At 41.8% G+C, this 26,213-nt stretch overlaps 1 long non-coding RNA gene across 1 annotated transcript; it reads right to left on the reverse strand.

The window, feature by feature from the left end:
• Nucleotides 1-278: 278 nt before the first annotated feature.
• LOC122492418 lies at nt 279-15,192 on the reverse strand. Its single transcript, XR_006299613.1, has 3 exons — nt 14,941-15,192; nt 13,928-13,989; nt 279-536 (listed from the first exon to the last, which is right to left on the reverse strand). It is a non-coding gene; the product is annotated as an uncharacterized LOC122492418 (long non-coding RNA).
• Nucleotides 15,193-26,213: the final 11,021 nt, after the last annotated feature.

Below are 26,213 nucleotides of genomic sequence, written 5' to 3' on the forward strand. Positions count from 1 at the left end.
AACGCCTGCTCTTTGAAAGGACGTGGAGCACTGGCTATGCCTATTACTTTCTTATTTCTCCACCTAAACTGAATCAGGAACTTCTCTATGGCCTCAAATGGGTGCATCAAATTATGACTTCTTTTTCCTTATCCAGCATCTACTCTGGACCAGGCTCTGTATATTTACTCTTTCTAATCCTTACAGCTGCCCTGCAAGGAAGGGGCTATTATTCCCCCCCCCTTTTTTTTTTGGATAAGGAAATGGAGGCTCAAGAGGTGTAGCAACTTGCCTGAAACTAAAGGAGGAAGCACCAGAAGCTTTATTGGTGTTCGGTTCTCTGCCCCTCTAGACCTTGTGCTTCCGGATGATGCTAAGACGGGCTTTCTCGGGCGTGGCAAAGACTTGGGTCCTCCACGGTTGGAAGCGGGAGGTGAAACCATAAGAACTTCTGACTGTGCTTGCCCTTCACCTCGGAGAGTTTTCTGGAACGGCTCCCATTTCTTTTCTGGCTCTCCATCTGCTAGCTGTGGAGTAGCCCCTGTTAGTCACCACAGCTAAAGAAAAAAATACCGTTTTATTTCGAACGGTTAATATTCATCAAATGTTAATGAAAATACATAACAAATAATTACAACAAACACGGTGCCTGATTAAGATGAAAGGGATGACAATCCCGTGAATTTTTAATCTGAAAAATAAAGAATGTTACATTAATAAGACTTAATTATACCATTAAATATTTAAAATTACCTCCTTTAATAGATTTTATTTTTATTTAATATATCTCTTTTCTAAATGTCTATAACACTTTCATGAGATTGGTATATAAAATCCTATCAGCTGTTACGGCAAAAGAGAATTTTAACTTAATATATTCATCCTATTGATCTCACAACTTCCACTTTATTTATTGCTCAGAAAAGCTAATAACCCTTTTACACTTTATTATAATTGATATTTTCTCCACATAGAGCGATAAATAATTAATACCATTACAGGGACCTCATGTGCGATACACTTATTTGGGAAAAAAAAAGTACAACAAACCATCTGAGTAGTGTATTATACATTCCATTTTAATACTCTACACTTACAATTAATGCTACATTTTACAGGAAAACATAATTAACTTTGGGAATCTGTCTTGAAATGACCACATTTAGGCAGCTGAAGCTAAGGCAGGGGCTCTATTCTAAGCCAGCTCTCTGGTTTTTCCACATTTCAGCTGCTTCTAAAGGATCAGTAAAATTACACACCTATCACCAAGTCTTTTCACACCTTGGGAAAGGTGTTTATAAAAGGGAAAGGATAGTCTTTTGGCCTTGTGCTCTCTGTACAAAAATTGAACTTGATTTTTAATTTTTGCTCAGTTTTTATAATTGTGTTTTAATGAAAAAGCAACACCTCTCCCAAAATTGCTAATAAGATAATTAAATTCATTTGACCTTTCTCTCCCACCATCCCAAGAAGCCTTTTTTTTTTTTTTTTTTTTTTTTTTTTTTTTTAGGGAGGAAGAAAAACATAGCCATAGCTTCTATATTGCCGTGAGTGACTTCATTGTTTGCATCTTCCAGGGAGCCAGCTGGATTCAAAGTTCCAGGGGTGAGATCTGGGTATCTGGGCTGAGATGCTATCTCTGCCTCTCTAGCTTTGTAGTTTAGGGCAAGTTCCTTTTCCTCTCTGAACTACTAGACTGTAATGTATGTTCCACGAAAGCAGACACCATATTGGTCTTGTTCGTTCTATTCTTCAGGAAGTGTCTGATATGTGGTGATGTTCAAAAACATTTGAGAATGAATGAAAAAAATGAATGATACAGCTACTGAACTGTAGAACTCTCATGCAGAAGGACTACTGGGAACATATGTAACGAAGTCCATCAGATTAAATCATCCAATTAGTCTGTTTTGGTCCTGAACCTACAGCCCAGACAAAGTCAATCATGCTCAGTGGACGAGTCAATAAAAAAGGAAGGCTGGACTGTCTGGCCCCATCATGGGCTATTACTGATTTTCCTTGCACCCTGATTTTCGGTTTTGTCCCCTACTACTAGGCCTGTCCTTGCCCCGTAAGGCTGACATGTGAGCACTCAAGTTCCTCCTTTTTCGTCCCATGGATCTTGCTCTGGTTTCTGGGTGCCCCTTCCTCAGCATCTGTGTGTTTTTGCTTCTAATGACCTGTACCCATGAGTGACTCACTTTGAAGGCTTGACTGCAGATTGCTGAAGCCACTTGCCCACACAAACAGCCTGCTGGCTATGCCTGGGAGTTTTGTCCTACACTGGCCTCCTGCTTCCTTCTTCCCCTCTTTCCCACCAGTAATAGCTTTTGTCAATGACTGATAAATACAGTACCACAAAGCCTGACTCACATGTCAGTGTAGCGTAGTGGTTGGTAATCTACACTCTCTAACTCCCTGTGGGATCCGCCTAAGGCTGGGACATTGCTTTAAATTATTCACTTAGTCTCCAATTCTTCCATGCTTTCTCCACTTCCTTGGGGACATTTCCCTAATAAATTCCTTGCACACAGATCCTCATTCAGGGTCTCCTTCTGGGGAGTTTGACCTAAGATACCCAAAGACAAATTTAGCTTCTCGTATTTTCCCAACAACACGTCTCGAACTCTGCCTCACCTTTATAATTCATTAGCTAATGTCAACTTCATTTAATTATCTAATCCCCCAAAGCCCCCAGGACTCTGCTTTAGCCGTTGGCCCAAGTGACTTGCCTCTCCCCCGTGATGTGTATGATCCAGCCCCCCTCAAGGGAAATGGAACTTCTCTTTTTATATAGTCTTACATTGTAAATACTACATAGTAACTCTTTGGCTCATGGCAGCTTACTCTTAAGGAGGTATTTATGCAAGGCAGGTCTTAGAATTATTCTCCAACCTGTAAATTCTGTGGGAAGCATGAACATCTCTACAATGATCAGATCATATTTTGTGAAGCCAATCAGATTAAGGAAGTGTGGGATAGTATTCTTATTAAATCCAGCGAGGAAGAGTCCGACCTTGGTGGAGAATAGTTTGCACATAGCTGATACTCAATAAAGAATATCTCGGGGTGTCCGAGTGGCTCAGTTGGTTAAGTAGCCATTCTTGGTTTCAGCTCAGGTCATGATCTCACCATTCGTGAATTTGAGCCCTGCGTGTTGGGCTCTGCGCTGACAGGGCGGAGCCTGCTTGGGATTTTCTCTCTCCCTCTCTCTCTCTCTGCCCCTCCCCAACTCATGCTCTCTCCCTCTCAAAATAAATAAATGTTACAAAAACCAAAAAACCTCTTTAAAAATGTACACGGTTAATTATTTATGTGACATTTGAAAACAGGCAAAAATAAGCCACAGTGATAAAAGTCAGAATAGCAGTTACCTGTGTGTGTATGGGGGGGGGGGGGGGTGCGGGGAGTTGGGAAGTGGGTAAAGGCAGAGGCTTGCATAGGAGGTATCTGGGTGCTAGTAATCTCTATTTGTTAATCCAGATGGTGGTTAACCAGTATGAGTACATGGTAAAAATACCTTGAGCTTATAGTTTGTGCACGTTTCTATCTCCATGTTTTATGCCAATAAAATATTTACTTTAAAAAAGCTTTATTAAAATTTATGAAGCAGGTCAAAGCATGATGACAAGAGACTCAAAGTGTGAATGACAAAGAAAGGTCTAGATCAACGATAAAAGGTTTTATTTTCACTTGCGAGGTATTGTGTGTGGCAAAGCGATGAACTAGAGATTGGGAGATTTTGCCATCTGATCTCTCACCTTTCAGAGATGGATTTGCCTTTTCGTTATTTCGCATGGAGAGAGGGCTCATTTATCCCTCTAACAAATGTTATTGAGCAACTTTTCCACGCGAGGCTGGTTTAGAGAGGCGAGTTTAGAGTAGCCGGTTCCTTAATTATTCAGAGATGGATAAGCCAGCTGATGAACCATTCAAACCTTCCAGTATCCCCATTTCCCCTTCCCCGATAGCTTCCCCTGCCTGCAACGTTCTGTGGAATTCAATGTGGTTTATAGCAAGACAAGTGGTACTGCCCAAATAGAATGAATTCAGGGCTCCTACATGAATAATTTTGTACCTAAATCTGTGAACTCTCATGGGCAGAGGCCTTACGTGATTCTTTGACAAGTCCCTCTGCCCGGCACAATGCCCAGCAGTCGGGGTGGCACTCAGCAAAAGAGTGAAAGTGTGGGGAATGAAAGAATAAAGGCGCTTATGACATATTTGCTTTTCACTCCCGTTGCAGCTTTCTTTCTCACCCGAGAAAGCAAATGTCTCGGGATTGTTGTAACTCAACAAATAAAGACATGTTCCAGCCATCTTCCTCTTTAAAGTTTAGATGTGGGTACTAGCCACCCGATTCCCAATCTCACCAGGTTTTAAAAATTCCTGTCATATAGTTGTCCCATTAATAACTGGGGACACTCTATGGAGCAGATGATTTTCTCCCTAAAATATAGATTTCCTATATCAAAGACAGAGAGCGCATCCATAACAGAAAACACTGGTGTTTACCATCCTTCCGTGTCAGGTTAACAGGTGTAGTGCTATATTCCTTTTCAATGACCTAGGCTCTCTCTTATGTCCCCACCTTGGGGACTGTGAAATACATATTTCTGTTCTTGAGAAGGAAGGGAGATCTAGAATCGGGTTTTAAAATGTGCTCTTTTTGTCTTTTTTTCTTAACCATGAGGAGTCTCTTCCTGGGAACATTGGGGACTTGATTCTGAGGACCTCATTTCCTTTGAATGCTTTGATGTTTTGTTTCCTCTGACTAAAGTATTTTGCTGTTATTGCTTGTGAAACTACAGAGAAGAACACACAACTGAACGGCTGCCCTTTCCAAGCCCCATGGATGTGGTGGTGGCAGGAACAATTCTTGGCTTTGCCTTGAGATATTGGAGCTCATTGGAAGAAGTGAAAAGGCTAGCTGCCTGAAGGTTCCTTTTTGTTTTCCTAGATGTATAGGCAGGATGGCAGGGTCAGATTAGTCAGTTTATGAATTATTCAGAGATGGATTAGCCAGCTGATGGATTATTCAGCCCTCTGTTCCTTTTCCATGTCTCTTACTCTGCCAAGCTCCTGTTCATTCCACTCCAACATGGTTGTTCTCAAGGAGCAGAAAGGAGCAGGGAGAGAAGATACAATGGTGACGCGTGGTTCATAGCAACGCTCAGAGGAGTGAAAACTGGTCTGATGAAGAATGTCTATCGTCCCTCTCTTGGGGCGGGTGATCTTGCTGGAACTCAGCAACCTGGGCTGTTGCAAGGCATGCATCTAACTACTTTGAAAAACAAATCAAGAAACCAAAGCCAACACCTAGCTATGGCTAATAGTAAAGCTGGTCTTAAGTGAAGTATGCAGGACTTTGGGACCTGAGTGCCTATCCCAGACCCACTCTTTAGCTGGACTAAATCTAGGCTTTACAAGGTCCATCTCAGCCTGCACATTCATTTTATTTAAATTAAAATCTGTCGAGTGCATGCTGTATGCGAGATGCTTTACAAACAGTATTAGGGTTGCTTTTCACTGCAAGTTACAGTAGATCAGTCTAATAATAGCTTCAACTATAAAGCCAATTAATGGTAAACACAATAGAAAGTTTGGAGATAGGGATTTCTGGGTTGGCTCAGCATTCCAGAGGTGTTGTAGAAGATCCATGATTTTCTGATTTTTGGTGCACGGCTATCCCCAGCTTATTTTAATGTTGTTAGGTAATGTGGTGAAACGGCTGCCAACGCTCAAACTAATCCTGTTTTTTGGGGGTGAAGCAGCGGTTGGGCAATGGCCTTCCTATGCCCACTGCTCTCTTTTTAATTAAGGAGGAAAGAACTTTTATAGAGTTCAGAAACAGAATCCCTTTTACATCTCATTGGTCAGAACTTGATCACATGCCTGCACATCAACCAATGACTAGTAAAATGAAATGAATTCAAAACAAATTGTGTTTGGTTTACACCGATCAAAATGAATCCCCCAGGTCAGGGGTCATGGCCTACATGAACAAAGTATGAAATTGGTAGCAAGGAAGAACGGATAATGAAAATGGGGTAGACAACCACTTACTTATTGGCTTCAGATGCAAGTGGGCTAACTCTGCAGAAAGAAGATGCTTAAGGGTCTGAAAGAATAGGGAAAATGAAAATGGATCTGTATCTATCCTTCCTGTTTAGCCACACTGGCCCACTGAGCAAATCTGACTTCTCTACGTCTCCCTCTCTAGGCTTCCCTCGGTTTTAGTTCTGTGACTTATTTTCATTGTCAGTAACCATTTAGTTCTCAGCGATGTTGTGGTCTCATTTGTAGAACAGAATAAGGCCCATAAACCTGGATTTTTCACCAATTAATGTTTTGGTAGGTATCTGCGATAAGAAATTTTTGGTAAACATTGGTCAAAATTACTTATGAATAGGGAACATTCATTGCATATCTCTTTGGGACTTTATACCACAGATAAGGGGAGGAGCACTTTATAAAATGCAGAGAGATTTGAAATGTATTCATCTGAGCTAATGATGAAGATCAAAATATAACCTCTGTTTCTCCTCACTATGGTTCAGAGTTTGTGGTATATAGTTGAGAATGATCTTTAAAAACTAAATTTAAAATGACCAACTTAAATAGGTTACCTTAAGAATATTCCTAGTAGGTATTCTTATACCTTAAGAATATCAACTCTACCTAACCATCCACATACCAGGATTTCCATGTGACTCCACTGCTGTTATCTCCAATGCAGAATTTGAATTTACACCCGTCCAGGGGTTTCTGGGGGGCTCAGTCAGTTGAGCGTCTGACTCTTGATTTTGGCTCAGGTCATGATCCCGGGGTTGTGGGATGGAGCCCTATGTCAGGCTCCTCCCTGAGCATGGCTCCTGCTTAGGATTCTCTTTTTCCCTCTGTCCCTCTCCCCTTTCATGCTCTCTCTCTCTCTCTCTCTCTCATTCTCAAGTTAAAAAAAAAAAAATACACCTGTCTTTTCCCTGTAAGTCTGCTGCTCTTCTCATGTTCCTTATCTGGTTTATTGCATCACTGTGCACCAAGTTGCTTAGTTCTGAAATATGGTTATTCTTGATGACTTTCTTCTCACCACATCCAATCAGTTGTCAAATCTTATCAGTTCTACCTCTATCACGGTTCTCATGCTTACCTTTTTTCATTTGTCTTTCAGGCTAGCAGACTGAACATCAAAACTCTGGTAATGGTGATTATCTCCAGGGGATTTTTCTGGTGTCAAGAGGACTTCTCTAAATTTCCTAGGTTTTCTAGAATTGTTTATCATCAGAAAAATGAACATAAAAATGTCATAAAATCTGTTCTTCAGAGTTGTTAATTTGGTTATTCGCAATGCCCTTCATCTATGTAATTTACACACGTGAACTGTTCCTCAACGTTTGATGCATGTGTCCATCTCTGTCAGGATATAATCTTCTGGGGGGCATAACTCTGGATCTTAAACATCCCACAGAGCCTAGGCATCCCATATATGTCTGCTCAGTTAGATTTAGTTTATTTCTTTTTTTTTAAGTTTGTTTATTTATTTTTGAGAGAGAGAGAGAGAGAGAGAGAGAGAGGACAAGTGGGGAAGGCAGAAGATCCTAAGCAGGTTCCATGGTGTCAGTGAGAGCTTAATGAGGGGCTCTATCTCACAAACCATGAGATGAAAACTGAGCTGAAATCAAGGGTCAGATGCTTAACTGAGTCAGCCACCCAGACGCCCCGAAATTCAGTTTGTTTCTGATGAAAGTAGAACCACGCAAAATTTTATCATTAGGCCCTTTATGAAGTTAAAAAAAATAACTAAAATAAATCCTTAAAGTTTCAATCCTCAGAAATCCCCCAAATGGCTCAAAATTTCAAAATACAGAAAATAAGAAAGTATGAGAAAGAAGAAAGAGAAAGGACTCCCCCACCTTCCAGCTTCCTTTGGAAGTTCCCGTTAAGCCTGCCATAAGTCAAGACTTAAGTTCATTCCGTGTAACTTTCTCCAACTTTTAACTTAAATCCTTTTTGTACATGGTCTCACTAACTTTTCCTCCTTCTATTGGACTTTGAGTTGAATCATATCATTAAGAGTCTGGGCAGGAAGTTTCAGAACAGCTGGACATTGGGATATTACTGCTTTCAGAGACATTTAGTAATAGTAATTCTAGATCGTTACTATATACTGCACAACTATTTCGTTTAACATTTTGACAAAGTCTTTGAGAAAGGCTGAGGGAAGGCAGTTCTCAGGGGAGGAGGAAAAGAAATTTCATTCTAGCTGGCTCGATGAGATGGTATCTTGATTTCCTTCCAGGGTCCCCAAATATTGGCAAGTAATGATTTTGGTGTAAATTATACACTTTGATGTGTACTGAGGTTATGGAGCATTTCATATGAAGTAATAATATTAAGTAATTTGATTGAACTAATGACTGTTTAATCTAACATCTAGCGAAATAAACAACAGTAAATATGACACATTCACACTTTACGGACTTAAATTCTGGGACAATCTAAGAAGCCATTTTTGCTGATCTCTGTGGATAAAAGATTGAGTAACTTTTTTTGCAACCATAAGATTTTCGATCTTCAGTTTACAAATTGTGTGGCCACTTATAGATTACTCAAGTCCTTATTCTTATTAACCTGTAATGACTAGATCTGGTTGTTAAACTGAAAGCTTATTTCTTGTCAAATTTTCACTGAAACATAAGCATGCTTACTGCAAACTGTGTTCAAGTCCTCACATCTTGATAGATTAAATGTCTCTCCTAACCTTGGATCCTTTCTCCCTTCTTAACTCTATAAAGAGTTAATATAATTCTTATAAAATTTATATAATTCTTACATAAATAAGAATTGTTTCCATCACACAAGTAGCTTTGATTAGCAATGTTTATATATTCCGGTGGGCATGTAACAACACAGTTCTTTTTTTTCTTTTAAAAAAAAATCTTTTTAAGTTTATTTATTTATTTTGAAAGAGAGAGCAAGCAGGGTAGGGGCAGTGAGAGAGGGGACAGAGAGAATCCCCTGCACTGTCAGAACAGAGCCTGATGCGGGGCTTGAACTCAGGAACCGTGAGATCACGACCTGAGCCAAAATCATGAGACAGATACTTCACCGACTGAGCCACCCAGGTGCCCCAACAGTTTTTTTTTTTTAAGGTGCTGGTATATTCAATCAACACAAATCACGAAAAGTAAGAAAAGAAATAACAAAAATGACAAAACAATGGTGATTACAAGTGTTCAGCATTTTTAAATACTTAAAATACCTGTGTTCAAAGAATCACGGAAAAATGGACTTCCACAAAGCTGTGCACTGATTTCCTTAGTCAGGCCAGGAGACGAGCTGAGGGCACAGGCTTCTGTGTGACTGCGACCCTCAGGGGGTCTTGGTGAGCCTATGCTTGGATAAGGCAATACAGAGGGCATACACTTCTTTTGGATTCCAACAAAGCTCCAGCTTGACAAAGCAGTGTTCCCCTCGCCATATAATGAGAACAGCCATAGTCAAATCAGTGGGTTTGGGCAAACTTTGAACAATTGCAGGAGCTTTTAATTTAATTCAACCATATGGAAGGAAAGGAGAGAAAGAGTTTTCTCCTGGATTCAAAATCTTTTCTTTTTCTCTCTCAGGTATAAACACTGGTCTACACATGCCTGTTCATTTGCTTTGCTTATCTTTTTTAAGAATAATAATTAACATTTACATAGTACTTACTAAATGTCAGGCTTTTATCCCCTTTATATATATTGACCAACTTCATCTTTGCAACAATCCGGGGAGGGAAGTGTTATTTTCCTTCCACTTTACAGAAGAGGAAACTGAGGCAAAGACCAAGAGATATTAACGCAAATCTGCGAGGTCCCACGGCTGGTAAGTAGCAGGTGGGAATCAAATCCAGGGTCTACGTCAGAATCTGCGCTCTTGGTGTTGATGTACTTCTCTCTCCCTATGTGTATAGCTTTTTGAGGATAGAGACGTCTTCATTCAGCTACGGAGTAGAAATGGCACTCATTTCATAGGCAGACAGGTCTGGGTTTGAATTCTAAAACTTCATAAATGGCTGTACACTGGCTCAAAAAAAGGAAGAAAGGAGGAAAGGTCCTGATTTGTAGTTTCTGCCAATTTCTGCTGTGTAAATACTCCTAACATGAATGATTTCTAGTTACTGTAGTTTAACAACTGCCCTGCAAAATTCCTGAAATTTTAATTATCAGCTCTTGCAAACTGACTGAGATGAGAGGCCTCCAGCATATCACGGACGAAGGATGGACAACCTGTCAGTCTTGTTCAGACTCCTGGGTCACCATAATCTAGAGTAGTGCTTGGCACCTGGAGGTTACTCATCCATATTTATTAAATGAAGGAATGAAAATGTCCCTGCTTCGTGTATTCTCAATTTACGGTATCAGGAAAATATTCCTGCTCGTAGTATTAGATAGGCTGCTGAATGGATTAAATATTAGCTTAAAAAAAAAGTGTCTGGGGCATCTGGGTGGGCTCAGTCACTTAAGCGTGACTTCAGCTCAGGTCATGATCTCCCAGTTCGTGAGTTCGAGCCCCGCGTCTGGCTCTGTGCTGACAGCTCAGAGCTGGAGCCTGCTTCGGATTCTTTGTCTCCCTCTCTCTGCTCCTCCCCCACTCATGCTCTCTCTCTCTCTCTCTCTCTCTCTCTCTCAAGAATAAATAAACATTAAAAAAAATATCTGCAAAATGCCCAACAAGATGTCTGGCACTCAATGGGACATACATGTTCACTCCTGTCCTTCTGGATTATTCGACTTACAAAGTGTCTTCTATCTAGCAGAAACGCATTAGATAAATGAACGAATGAACAAGTGAATAATTGAATGACATTAGTAAGGAACATCGGTTTCAGGGAGGGAGGGAGGATTTTAGTCTTTATCAATGGGTATGGATGGAAACATGTGACAGCATTTATGACTTTGTGACTTCACTATAATTTTAAAGGCCCCTCCAGCTTCAGCACAGGCATGTGAATTCACATGCCTACATAGGCCAAGCTGTAACAATAAAAGGTTGAAATGTGCTCAATATGAAGACTGCAGGGAGTGGTGGGGATGAACGTGAACTAGATTTCGGTGAGAGCCAAATGAAAGAGTCTTCGGTTGGGTGTGGTTCCTAGGGCCCTAGCATTAAACCTTTGCTTTTGTAATGGTAAAAGACAGGGACTCTGGTGTCTACACTGGCCTGATTTGAAATCTGGTTCTGCCTCTTATCGCCTATTGGCCTTAGCCAAGTTGCTTCAGCTCTCCTTCCCATTATCCAGGGGATTGCAAGGCTCCCCCCACCCCTGTGCCAGAGGGAGGGGCTCTAGCAGGGATCAGGAACAAGCCCAGGCAGGCACGTGATGAACGGGTTAATCCTCAGGTGACTAAGGGACAAGAGGTAGGGAGAGGACCATTTTATGTGACCCTTTCACCTGCATATAAGAAAGGAGGAAAAAATGTCTCCACACAAGTTTTGAGACCCTTTAGTACAACAACTGGATCTCAAACTTGGCCACCCATTAGAATCACCCAGACAGCTTAAAAAGAGCGATTCCTGGGTCTGAGTCCTGATACTTGGGTACAATTGATCTGGGGTATGGTCTGGGCCTCAGGTGATACATGTGCAGCCAGGGTTAAGAAACACAGTCCTAAGAGATGCAATGAGGAAAAAAAAATTATGTGATTTTCGGGGACATTATGTGAATTACTTTTATGTACCGTGGCAGCATGCTAGTTTCTTTGACAAATGAATACACAACAGCTATTTCCACTGGATTTCAAATATTTAAAAAGCAACAGTCTTAAAAAACAAAAACAAAAAGCCTTAACTCTCTGGCCTCATGTAGAGTTGCATTTATTCAAAGTGCTTTTTGTTGAAAAAAAATGAATTCTGCCTCCCCGAGGCATATAGAATGACGTGATTGTCGCTCTCAAACGCGAATATTCTGTCAGTCTTGTCTCACTGCTTACACCCTGCCTTGCCCTCTATACGAACTCGCACCAAGAAAAAGCTTCAGTGCCTTACCTAATTTGCCACAAGGCTGCTTACCTATTTAGGTTGGGGTACCAGAGTTGATGAGAAATTCTTTGGGAAGCCAAGCACAAGTTTTTGCTTTCTACTATTTATAGCAATCAGCTGGCTTTTCCAGTCCCTCATTAGATCAATCATGGCCATTGTCTTACAGTTGAGTGGGAAATCATTACAGGTGGAAGAGGCACCATGCCTCTAATTCAGCAGAGGCCCCCCCTAACAGGAAAGCTGCAAGGAATTACAATCAAATAGGAGACTTGTCAGGAGAATGGGGTCGCTTCCAAGGCAGGATTTCTGAGGACTTCCTGGATTTTGAGGCGAGCATAAAATGTAGAGAGAAACCGTAACAAATCCGCACACACGCAAGAAATGACCACCCTTTCTTTCAAGCATATTCCAAGTCCCGTGTTGGGCTTTCAGCTTTAGCCGAAATGCTGCTTGGTACAGAAGCACTTGGATTTGGCGGGGGTGTATCTTTTTTACAGGCCATTTATTTGGGAATGTGTTTTACAGGTGGCCCTGCTGTTGGGTCCAAACCCTGGGCTTATGTAGCGTAGGATGCTGCACATCTTTGTGGCTGAATCAAGTGTCACAGATTATGGGCTGCTCGTAGCCAATAATATGGGAAGTTCTCCTTTTTTGTCTCTCTTTGCCTTTTTCCCTGGCCTGTTGAGCAGTGACAGTCAAAAGCCAGCTGAACCCATCGTGAGGGGGCAGGCGAGGGAGAAATTGCCGGAGTGCAGATTTCTGCGTGGGCCGTATGTAGGCTCTGGGGCGACCCCGGGAGCAGGTGGGACTTATTTGGCACCCCTCCCATTAAAACCTGCCTCAGAAATCAGTTTATTTGAAGGAGTTAACGAAAGTGTTAGATATTTTCTACCACTGGCAGAGGGAAAGTAGTGCACACGTCTGAATAAATAACTGAAAATGGCTTCTCACTGTTCAGGAAGTACAATCAATTTGAAATTAGGATTATGGAAACATCTGCGAAAATTCAAGTGTCATCTCAATTTGGGCTCATTCAGATCCTGTATTTTTCAACTTCCCAAGCAGTGCATTTAAAATCTAATCCTAATTAACACACATAGTTTAATTATAGCCAACAAAATATTCTACAAAAATTGTGTGTGCTGGTTGGGGGGATGGGTGGGGAGGGAGGAGGCGAGGGGGAAACCAGACAAATGTTCCCTGATTGTAAAAATTCTTGTTTGGTTAATAATATAAATCCTCAAGATTTTAAACACACACTGAAGTTGCTTATCAGGAATCAAAGTGACATAAAAAAAGCACGGAGCCTCCTTTCCTCATAATCCTACTTTTTCCTTTCTTCCTATTTCTTATTAACCTGGAAAGAACAAAGACCTTGCTAAGTTGGCTTATACACTCTCTATTGTGGAGACCTTTGTTGCTTTGTTTATTTTCTTTCTCTGATCAGAAGATAAACCTTTATGGTTGTGTTTGAGTACAAATAAAGAAAGAAATCTACTTGCATAAAGCAAACTTTATGGTCTGTTGTTTTAGTGATGAGAAACACCTCTAAGGATTTGAAGGTTTAACTGAAAGGCACACCAACATGTTGGATGCTTTACTGCAACCTCATCCTAATCAACCAAAACACGGCAACCCACCATCTTGCGGAACGATCGGCGCTTTCCCCTCCCAAACCTGGCATAAGTGCAATGTGCAAAGGGAACATAAATGTAAAGAAAACAAAACAAAAATCAATCAGACAAGGGGAAAAAAAAAATTCCCATCCAGAAGCTCAAACATAATTTTAACTAAAATTAACTCGGGGAGAGAGCTTCAAAACTCAAGCTGAGTCTCAGTCGTTTTGTAGCGTTATTTTGGTCAATAATAAATCTGAGGGAAAAAAAGTCAAACTCTCTTACTCTTTGCTTAAGTGCTTTGTTACCTTGTGACTCGAGTGAAGATACAGAGAATTGACTTCTACTCTAGATTCTGTTCCTTGTATTCCTATTGCCGAAAAAAGAAAAATATTCAAATTCTTGATATCGTTCAGCTATCGTTCAGAAAATTTTACCATGGCGTTCGCTATAATAAAATATGACCCTCTGTTAGTATTAAAGTAGTCTAGGTCTCTGCACGTAAGGGGGTGATAGTGATTCCTTGGCAAATACCATTGTAATTTCCCTCATCTCAACCCAGTCTTGAGGATAAAATTCATCGTCTTTAGCACTTAATAGCCTGTACATTTGTTTTGTTTACAGATCAGTTTCATTCCTTTGTCCACCATGATTTTTAAGAATTTATAACAATGGGGCACTTTTTAATAGGGTAATAGTAACGAATGAATGGCAGAGAGTGTGCTATGGCATTTTGTTGAAAAGAATCCTACATTTCTCCGCAGAACCCAGGGGCTCAGAAAGACCTATATAATAGGAACATGCGATATTTCTATGTGACAGGATAAAGTTTACTAGAATCAGCCTTGAAAAGTAGTCTGCAGGGCAACTGTTCATTACATTTTATCAAATACTATGCCAAACAATTTGTAATTGTTATCCTCTCTCCTTTTCTTTCTCCATCGATCTCTTCTAGTGTTTTGCCCTCCAAACTTCATGAAGGAAGAGACTGTTCATTCCTATCTTTGACAGAGACCCTAGCCTAGAACCTGCCACATAATAAGAAAGCAATAAATATGGGGCTTCTGGGTGGTTCAGTAGGTTAAGCATCTGACTTCGGCTCAGGTCATGATCTCGCAGATCATGGGTTCAAGTCCCACGTCGGGCTCTGTGCCGACAGCTCAGAGCCTGGAGCTGCCTTGGATTCTGTGTCTCCCTCTCCCTCCGCCCCTCCCCTGTGTGTGCTCTGTCTCTCTCTCTCTCTCTCAAAAATAAATATTTAAAAGTTAAAAAAAAAGAAAGCAACAAATATGAATTGAATAAAAGAATGAATTCTACTTACTCACTGATTTCCATAACGAAGTGATGGATATGACTTTTGACCAGATGTAGGATAGTGACTATGGAATCAAGCATAATGATCTCATGCTGGAAAAGGTAGCAAATAATTATAAGTTGTTTTTTACAATTACATTTGATAATGGTAATAGTTAAAGCAAACAGCAAGGTATGAAAGAGAAACTGTAATTAATTTGAAACTCAGGCATTGGGGTCAAACTGTCTGGATTTAAATCTCATGTCTCCTTCCAGGGCACCTGGGTGGTTTAGTCAGTTAAGTGGTTAAGCACCTGACTCTTGGTTTTGACTCAGGGTATGATCTCACAATTCATGGGTTTGAGCCCTGCATAGAGCTCTTTGTTGACATTGCAGAACCTGCTTGGGATTCTCTCTCTCTCTCTCTCTCTCTCTGCCCCTCCCCACCTTGCACAAGTGCACTCTCTCTCTCTCTCTCAAAAATAAATGAATAAACATTAAAAAATAAATCAATCTTGGGGCGCCTGGGTGGCTCGGTCGGTTGAGTGACTGACTGCGGCTCAGGTCATGATCTCATGGTTTGTGAGTTCAAGCCCCGCGTCAGGCTCTGTGCTGACGGCTCAGAGCCTGGAGCCTGCTTCTGATTCTGTGTCTCCCTCTCTCTCTGCCCATCCCCCACTCATGCTCTGTCTCTCTCTCTCTGTCTCAGAAATAAATAAACATTAAAATTTTTTTTTTTTAAATCAATCTCATGTCTCCCTCTTATTAGCTGTGTGGTATAGCAAGCTGCTTGCTTAACCTCTGTTAGCTGTGGTTTTCTCATCTACAACATGGACTGGGGGCTTTAGTGAGAATTCAGTGAGATAATGCTTGTAAAGTCATCAGCAAAGTGCCTGGAAATTAACCTAAGATCAGAAATTGAAGTGATTATTATTAATTAGAAATATTTTCATTTTTGGCATAATAACTGAAAGGTCTGAAGAAAAAAACACCAACCGCTGAATTGTACACAACACCATGGATTTAAAGGTCCCTGACTCTTTCCGATTCCTTCTAGATACTCCATGGCAGAAAGTTCTATACTCTCTCTGGATTCCAGGCCTGGTCTCTCGGTATAATGTGGAAACCATTGGCTTGTAGAAAGGAGCAGGTTGTCCTGGGCTGAGGAGGGGAAATACACAGGGGCAGAAATGCAACTGCAAATTAGGGAGAAGGGAAAGCGGCAGTTAAAACAGTTTGTCCAACATTCTATGGTTCACATTTATCTAAATGCCCTCCCAAAGAGTCTGACTCCCAGTGTGATGGAAACAAAACCACATTTTAGCCACAAAGGACGTTCATCTGTTTAATGGGCATTCTATTATTGTGCTGATCAGAAAGTAGTGCTCTTGTCCTAAAAATTATTGCAGAAATAAGGTTAAGAACACATTTGTCAAACAAAAAACGAGTAAGGATGATGATTCCATTTTGTATTAAACTATAGAGTCGTGACACTAAAGCTATATTTTAAGCCATAGAAATCATAAAACACAGATGTTTATATAAAATTGGAGTCTGGAGAGTGAACTTTACTGCTACGGCCAGAAACAAACAAGTGTGATAACTGGGCGATCAGCATACGTGTGTGTATGTGTGTGATAACAGGTGAGGTAGGCAGGGCCGATCGAGAATTATGGGTATCGACAGATCATGTGATCGAAAATTAAAGACGGATGGAAGGAGACAGTGTACGGAGGATATAGGTAGAAGGAGGGAAAGGTTGAATAAGGGAGGGTAGAAGCATCTGGAACTTTTCACAGCAAATTTGCATGTTTGGCAGCCTATGATAGAGGATTCGAAGAAACGCGAAATGTCTAAGGCTCTTGTTTTCAAGTGAAAATGTGACAAGGGGGCAGTAGGTAGCAAGTAGCGTCGGTCAGGACATGCTACTGGCATTGCACTTAAGGTATAGCCCCGCTGATGTGGTTGCCGCTTCATGGCTACATTTCATCCATGACATCTATGTCATTTCCTCTATCACATTGCCACCAGTTTTGTTCCTTGGCTAGAGATGATTAATATAAGGGTGGAAATACTTGATGTAGCTAGATGAAAGAGATTCTCTTTCCAGGGAATTTGAAACACGAGCTGAGATACTTAGAAGCCGGAGGTGGTTTCGAGCTACGGTTTCGTTATCAGTGTCTTTGAGTTACCGTTGTACGTGGTCCTTTCTCATCCCAGAGTCTTGTTCTGCTCCTCCTTAGTTCTATGAGCTGTCTAGTATTTTCTAATCAATATCTCCCCTGCCCCACTTTTGCATTAGTTTGCCAGCATTTGCTTGCCTCCAGTGGGACCTTATGTGATTTCTCATGTATGCCCTTCTCTTCTCCAGTGAAGTTGGCTGAAGAGTCGTAGAGGATTGGAGCACAAAGTATAAAATGTTGGTTCTATGGAGCAAGCCAGGTCCATGATTTATAAAATACAAAAGGCAGCAAACAACTCTTTGTAAAAGCTCATTTCAGTTTCCAAGGTTGGGGAAAATAAAGCTGTGCATAGTGGTTAACTGGGCAGCCTCTGGAGTTTGAATATCAGTTCCATCATTTACCACGTGAACGTAAGCTACTTAAACTCCTTGTGTACTTGGTTTCCTTACCTGACAAAATAGAGATAATATACATTTATCGTGATGATTAATATGTTATGTAGAAAAACCAACTTTATATGATACTTTTTAAGAGATCAATACATGTTGGTGATTCTGTCATTGTGGTTGACTTGTATTACAATGAGGTATTCATCATAGGCAGGACCGACATTCCTTTTTCCATTTTATACTTTCAAAAACTGAGGCTCTAAAAGATGAAGTGACTTGGCCAAGGTCATACAATGTAGAGCTCCCACGACTCCAACTTTAAAAAATGTGTCTCCCCAATATTTATTAAGTGCCTAAAATGTACCAGACCTTGGCGATATAGGTCCTAGCCTTCATAAAACCTCATCTCGGGGCAGGGGTCAGCTAACTACACACCTGGGGGACAAACCCAGCTCCTTGTGTGCTTCTGTAATAAAGTTTTTTTTTGGAACGCAGCCATGCCCCTTTGTTGAGCGTACCGTGCATGGTTCTTTCCTGCTACAATAGGAGATTAGAGCAACTGTTACAGAGACTGTATGGCTCTAAGAGCCTGAAGTATTTACTATCTGACTCTTTGCAGAAAAAGTTTGCCAAACCCTAGTGTAGTGGGTTTGTGATTTGTTGGTCCAAAAATGTTGTCTTTAATTGTTGAAGGCTAATTAAAACAAGAAACAGAATTCCTCAGAATGAGAACAAGTTTTAGTCTTTACAGCTTCTGTTATAACCCAGTTTCCATCTCTCCCCCTTCTCCCTACTTTCTAAGAGAAAGATTCTCTCTTGGCAGCTGCGGGGTGATGGAAAATGGTTTCCGATAGATCCACATTTCCCCTGTATTATTCTCAACATCTAATCCTGGATTATCCTTCATACCTATAGAATCGTACATTGTCCTTTCTTTTTCAACCACAGGGAAGAAACAGTGTGTTACGTCATTTAACTTGACTAAGTTACAAAACTTCTTGACAGATACACCTGTTAGCTGTGCAGCCTGGTGATTCCTCCTTGATTCTATTCCTTAGTGATCGTAAAATAAATCTCACACCCCCTTCACTTAAAATATTAAATAATTAAATCATTTCAGCTTTCCAGTTTCAGAGCTGGGAGCATGTTTGGACAAGTATTTTAACATGGTCTGGTTAACCATTTTAACCTTCCTCATTTAAACTGTACACGATGAATGATGAGACAGAAAAGAAGTAGAGATTCTTCAACAAAGAATGGTTGAGTACAGCACTGTCATTATCTGATAAAATCCTCCTACCCTTGCTGATGGAGTTGGGGGGCGGAGAGTGGCAATGAGTGTCCCTTGAACCACAAAATACTGATTAAGCAAGCACCTGGCTTCCTGGCTGAACTCTATGACATGCACTCTAGAATAACTTTGTGTATGGAAGGAATGCCAAGTAGATCTCATTGAAGACGGGCTGTCTTGTTGAGAGGTAAGGGGCATTGACATCTGACTTTTGAAGATACCATTTGGACTTATGTTCTCGATGAGCAGTGGCTTGCGTAAAGGCTGGAGGGAAGGGTTTTAAGCCTTGCTGCTCAGCAAGGAAGAGGCTGGGGTAAGCACGGAAATGACCACAGGCGGGAACTTCCGAAGCCTTGCGGAGTGCACAGCACATACCTTCGAAACCTCATCCATGTTAGGTTGCAACTGACTGTCTCCTGTAAGCTGCTTAGGGGGGGAGACACGCACCGTTTGAAAAATAAGAGTGATAATTTGGAAGATAAATGCTTTGGTTTCTCCTTGCATTGCAGGAAAGGGGGAATCTGAACATCCTGCTGCCACAAAAGTTGCATTCAAGGATACTGAATATTGATGGGGAGGAGAGACATGGCTCCACCCATCACAGGTGAGCCAAGCTCACTTTGTCAGTGGGAAAGGGGGTTAAATGCTCCTAGGTGCGGGGGTTACTACCAGGAAGCATCCAATTTAATGTGCTACCATGAGTTGACTATGTTTACAGGTAAAAATGATGAGAAGTAGATAACGATATAGTGATTTAAGGAATTCTAGGGCATTTTGGAATTAAAACTTAAATCAGAACTGATAGGCCATATCGTGGGCGTTAGGCCAATTACAAGATTGCTACCCAGACTCCTTGGCGTTTTAAAAACTTTTCATTTCAAAACATCCTTAGCATTTCAAGTTTGAAAAGTGAACGCGTAGGGGCGCCCGGGTGGCTAAATTGGTTAAGCCTCTAACATGGGCTCAGGGCATGATCTTGCGGTCTGCGAGTTGGAGCCCCGCGTGGGGCTCTGGGCTGATGGCTCAGAGCCTGGAGCCTGCTTCGGATTCTGTGTCTCCCTCTCTCTCTGCTCCTCCCCCTCTCGTGCTTTGTATGTCTGTCTCTCTCAAAAAATAAGTAAACATTAAAAGGAACTTTTTTAATTAAAAAAAAAAAGAAAATTGAATATGTGTTTTTCTTCGTCCTCTCTGGGGCTATTATTCCCCATTGGTCTGGCTACCTAATACTCATGGTATTTTACCAGGGGGTAGGAAGGACTGGGCCAGTGTTTGGTGAGTACTCATCTTGTGGTGCACCTCTTTGGTGAATCAAGAGGTGGCTGGCTTCACAGTGGGCACCACAAAGCAAGACAAAGATGGTTGGAGCCACATGGATACGTGGCGACAGGAATCCAGGGTGACCGATCTAGCTGGAAAAAATTAGGAGCCGTGTTCAGTGATATCCTCACATGAAATTCCTTGTCCCCGTCTCATGGTGTAACTTAAAAGTCCCCGTTGACCTTCTGGTTCGCCTTTTACCTAAAGGTCCAAATAAATTAATTCGAGGCTCCCTCCTACTTCAAGTACTTCAAGTAGTACCCCGTCCTCCTTCAAGTTCAGTACCTTTCTCCAATATATCTGAGGAGTCTTGGGTGGGGGCAGATGTGTTGAGAGGTGGTTGCTTTCTGCCCCCTCTTGCTCCCGACTGTGACTCCATTCCTTCCCTGGGTCCCTTCTGGCTTCCCAGCAGCGCCCCACCAAAGAGCTCCAGTCTTTGACGTTGTGCGTTTCCCTACAAACATGGACCCAGCCTCCACATCATTTCCAAGACAGCATGCTGCAAGGCTCTACTTCTCCTTGCCGTTTTTTGCCCTTCACTAAGTGACCTTGGGAATAGGGGAGGGGGAGAATGTGGGGGTACCACAGAGGGGCACCGAAGCACAAAGCGTCTCTAATTAGGAAGCAGAAGCTCCTTTCTAATAGTCCACCATCGGAAGTCTTCTCGTGGTAATTTCTCTGCCTGGAGTCTGTTCTGCAGCCACATTGCTGGGTCCCACTGTGTTTCTCCCACATTCTCCTTCCTCTGTCCAGGGTCCCACCTCCAGTTCAAACATGTAGACTTCTAGAGGAAATAGAAAAATCCCTTAAAAGGCATACACAACTTTAATGGCCTAGGTTGATGGTCTTTTGCCTTATTAAGCAGATTCTGTTTAGTCCCTCTCTTCCTTCGTCTCCCTGTCCTAGAGAGAATAAGAAAACCCTAAAACACTCTATGAATAAGAAAACCCATAGACATCCTATGAGTGAGAAAAATAAGAAAAAGTTTTCTGTTTAAAATGAATCCTGCAGCCATCTCTTAGACCAACCCTCAATCAATAGCCAAATTTGATTTTCTTCCATTAGTCTGCAGATTAGAAAGATAACACTGGTTTGAAGGTTATGGACCCAGCCTTTTTGTCCTGACTCTGTCTCTAATAACTATTGTGATCTCGGGAAAGCTTCCTTTCCTTTCTGACCCTAGGGCTGCCCATCTGTCAGTAGAATAGGTAGGGTTAGACCAGCATTTTCCAAAACATGCTCTTCATGTACTAGTTTGGCAAGATGTTAATGAGTGTTCCAGGGAAAATGTGTTCTGGGGTTGACTCTTGAAGACTGCATACTTCAACAAGATTGAAGTTTTCTTTGCTGCAGGACTTCTCAGATCTCTTACTAACTTAATGGCACCATGACTCTGCAGGAGAGAGATACAATACACAGAATTTCCCAAATACATTTGAGAGAGCTCCCTCCAGCTGCCTTTTTAAGTAAGAAACTTATTAATATCTTGTCAAAATGCTGCTTATTGAATGTTGTCATTCTAGAGAATAATTAAGATGAGGAAATTTATTCTCTTCAAGTTCACATTCAGTTGCAATTGTTTCTACCTGCTCAGCCTGAACGAAGCAATACCAAGTCAGCAAGAAAGTCTTAAATTTTTTTAAAAGTTTATTTATTTTTGAGAGAGAGAGAGACAGAGACAGAGCATGAGTGGGGGAGAGGCAGAGAGAGAGAGGGAGACACAGAATCGGAATCAGGCTCCAGACTCTGAGCTGTCAGCACAGAGCCCAACACAAGGCTTGAACCCATGAACTACGAGACAATGACTGGACGCTTAACTGACTGAGCCACCCAGGTTCCCCGAGGACTGGTTATTTCTTAATGGCTTTATCTCTCTTTGGTCAATTTTTAAAATATTGCTGAAAATCTTCTCACCTTCTGAAAAGTTGCAAAGCAGAGCTCTGGGAAGGTGCAGTGTTCTTTGTTCCGATGGCTCTGGCTTCTATCATGGCCTACCGGAAGCCTGCTCTTGCTACCTACTACACGAAGCTCAGGGTTTCCAGTTGAGGTAGGGCTCTAACAAAGAGATTAAGGAGCCAAAGTCCTAGAAAGTTTAGGTTACTCCCCCGGCTCAGTGTCATTCTCCCACATGGCAATTCAAAGTATCAAATTTTATTTTTCAAAATGATTCAACACTTTTATTCATCCTGAAATGAAAATAGTTCCTTTCTAGATTGTCTGATTGCAAAATTCTAAGTAAGTATATCAAAGTGGACTTTCTTTGTGTGTGGGTAGACGCATGAGGGGTGCATAGCTTCTCCTGTGGGACTGGTTCTCTAAGAATGTCATTGGTCTGCTAGTTGGGTTACTCATTACTAATTAGAAGCAAGGACCAAGGTGGATTCTGGAAAACACTGTGAAGCTGTAAAGGAATCTGGTGTTGTGTAGCCCTTACTTAATGCCCATGACCCAGCAAATGTTCCCTCCCCAGCTCTCTTCAACCAAGTTGCTTTAGGTGCTGATTTCCTTCCTCTCATTTCCTTTTCAGCACACCCATATCTAATGTTCTTTTGCCACCAGGTTGCCCCAGCCCCAAGAAGACATTGTATTCAGTCTAGAGTGTGATGGACTTTGGTGGATGCTCTGATATGCCATCCAGATTTCCCTTCAGGAATGAGAACATATACCCCAGCTGCTGGAAGTATTGTCAGCAAACGTCTCCTAAATGTCAGCCCCCTAAACGAATTACTTTGACCGACGGAAGCCATCTTGCCCACGGTCAGCTGCTTGCAGTGACTGGTGGACAAGGCATTAAAGGCCAAGATGCCATAATTTATAATTCTAAAGGCCATCCCAGCCTCAGAACCCTGTGGCATTGGCTGGGGCCTTTGTTGGACTGCATCACAGCTCAGCTTCTCCCTGTCCCAAACCTGCCTCCTTCCCTTCCCTGACAGCTGTCAACCCCAACAGCCCTCCTTAATAAGATTCCTGCACATGAATTTTTGTCTTAGAGCTAATGTCCTGGGAAACCCAATGTACAGAAGAGGCTTGATACCTTAGTAATATCTGGAGGATACTTGTGTTTTAAAGGAACTCCATCAGGGTTATGTTTAACTTAAAAGGAAGAGTCGCTGATGGTTCAATTGCTTGGCAGTGTGACATCTGGAAAAGAGTGGGAGGGGGTTGGTTTACGTGTATAGAGGGAGTCTTTTAAAAAAGTTACTAGTGCATTTTAGGGGTGCCTAGATGGGTCAGTCAGGTTAGTGTCTACTCTGGGTTTTGGCTCAAGTCATGATCTCACGGTTCATGAGATTGAGCCCCACATCAGGCTCTGCACTGAAAGCATGGAGCCTGCTTGGAGTTTCTCTCTCCTCTCTCTGTCCCTCCCGGCTTGCTCTCTCTCTCTCTCTCTCTCTCTCTCTCTCAAAATATAAATAAATAAATAAATAAATAAATAAATAAATAAATAACATTAAAATAAATAAATAAAATTCTTAGCGCATTTTATGTCTTATTTAAAATGTTGTCTCCCAATTGGAAGTCATAAAGATATTGTTCTGCCTTTCCTTCCAGAAGTTTGGATAGTTTGCCATTGGAAAGTCCCATTTGGAGTTGATTTTTTATGAGTGATTTTCCATTTTCATAAAGCACAAAAAGTCAGGTAAAGGTAAATACATGCTGTTTGGAGATACAAGCATTTGTGACAAAACTGTTTCAAAAAAAAAAAAGGAATGATAAATACAAAATTCAGGTTTATTACTGACTGGCTTCATGGGGGCAGGGGAGGAATGAAAAAGAGTATCCGAATTGCTTCAGTGGAATTGGTAAGTTCTAACAGATGAGTTGGGCGGGATACTCATGTGGTGTCCACTTTCATCTGTAAGCTTTATGATCTACATATACATTATATGTATTCTTCTTTTCTTTCAGACAGAGAGAGAGAGAGAGAGAGAGCGAGCATGGGAGAGGGACAGAGAAAGAGAGAGAGAGAGAATCTCAAGCAAGCTCCATTCTCGGCACAGAGCCCAACCTGGGCTCAATCCACTGATCCTGGGATCATGACCTGAGCCAAAATCAAGAGAGGGATACTCAACCGACCAAGCCACCCAGGAGCCCCTATGTATTCTTTAGTGTATCAATACTAAGTGTTTTAAGGCATAAAATGAGAAGAAAGGAAGTGGGCAGTGCAAGGACCAACGACTCACTGCTTTGTTGTAAAGGGTACTAGAAAAATGGGCCAGTGACAGGAATAGAATGGGGATGTCCTGCAAGGTTATTTTTGAAGACATGGGACATTACAACAAATTGGTATGTAGATAAGAGAATCCAGCAGAACAAGAAAAAATTTAAATTCGGAAGGGAAGGGGGCATTCGGAGGAGTGATACCCAGCTTTCTTTTGCAAAATACTTTTCTTGGGTTATAACTTTTGCCCCTGTTGGGTCATCCGTGCCTTTGAATCGCATGTCTCATCCATTTATTCATTTGTGCTTAATCGCAAGTATTACTGAGTTCCTTCTAGGAGCTCATCCAGGGATGCAGTCAGTAGTGAGATTTGCTTGACCCGCTTATGTTCATGAGCTCCCTACAGTGGTATCTTCCCTCGCCTTCCCTGATAGAACCACCAATGGCTGGGAAGCCCAGATCTGGCTCCGCCCACCTGTCCCTGCTATCTAGGAACCAGCGGCTTTGCTGACTGGGGTCCGGTCCTGTCCACCTTCTCTCTGGCTTTTTAACTTCTCAAACCACTTTCTGCCTCAGGCCCATTGCACTTGCACTTGCTTATGCCTGGGGTTCTCTTTGTCCTGATCGATTCTCATGCTTCCTTTGCAAGTCTCAACTTGCCTGTCACCTCTCTCAAAGGCCAACACTTCAGCTTCACCCTCCTAACTCCACCTGCACCATCGACTTGTATTCTTGCTTGTCTGGCCCTCATTCACAACATGTATTACAATTTCAATGGCACCCGTATATTTATTTGTCAATCTCCCTGGTTGAATAAGCAAACTCCACAAGAGTAGACCTTGACTGCTTGTTTCCTCTGGTGTTAGCGTCTGAACTTTTTACACGGAAAGTGCTTAGCAGACATGCTGTGGGCTCTGTCCCCCTTCGGCTTTCCATTTCGCATTGGAGACAAAACCAGACTCAGCCAGCTGAGAAAGTTGGACACAGACGAGGAACTAATTCTTAATCCAGTTTTGCTTCTATTATAGTTATAGGGTTTGGGTTAGTGGCAACTCGGCTGGTTTAAGAAAAATGAACTAATTGTCAAATCAGGGCATGTTAACGCTGGAAGGGACCCAGGAAGGCCTCATGGAAATCTCTCTAGGGCAGGGAATGACAGACAAGAGGGAAAAGAGCAAAAAGCGAAAGCTAAAAACAACTATTTACCCAGTGCTTAATGTGCATTAACCTCGTGCTAAGAGCTTTACCTACATGACCTAATTTAATCCCTTTGAATTTCCTGAAAAAAGGATCTGTTTGTGTTATCCCCCTGTCAAAGAAACTGAAAATCCAAGAGTTATGTACTTGGTCGAAAATCATACACGTAGAAAGTGGTGGAGCCCAGACGAAAGCCCAGGTCTGTCTGGCTCTGAAACATTGCTTTCCCAGCTTCCGTGTGGGTGCAGATCACCTGGGGAATTTCATTAAGATGGAAATTTGGATGCAGTAGACTGAGACTCTGCGTTGATCACAAGTGGCTGGTGATGCCGGTGATGCTGGCCGCTAGAGAGACGTTTGGAGGACCACAGGTCTATTTTGGCACTTTTCCAACTGTAACACACAGATCAGTACAAATCATCTGGGGCTCATATAAAAAAAAATGCAGATTGTAATCCAACAGGACTGCGGGTTCTCTCTTTTAAAAAAATTTTTTTAAGTTTATTTATTTATTTTGAGAGAGAGAGAGAGAGCAAGCACAAGCTGGGGAGGGTCAGAGACAGAGGGAGAGAGGGAATCCCAAGCAGGCTCCACACCATCGGCGCAGAGCCCCATGTGGGACTTGAACTCATGAACTGTGAGATCATGACCGGAGCTGAGATCAAGAGTCGGACGCTTAACTGACTGTGCCACCCAGGCGCCCCTGGGGATCCTGTATTTTTTGCAAGGTCCTATTTGAGGCCCATTCTGCTCATGGTGGAC

Source organism: Prionailurus bengalensis, chromosome C2 (assembly GCF_016509475.1).
Source record: "Prionailurus bengalensis isolate Pbe53 chromosome C2, Fcat_Pben_1.1_paternal_pri, whole genome shotgun sequence".
Classification (NCBI taxonomy): Eukaryota; Metazoa; Chordata; class Mammalia; order Carnivora; family Felidae; genus Prionailurus; species Prionailurus bengalensis.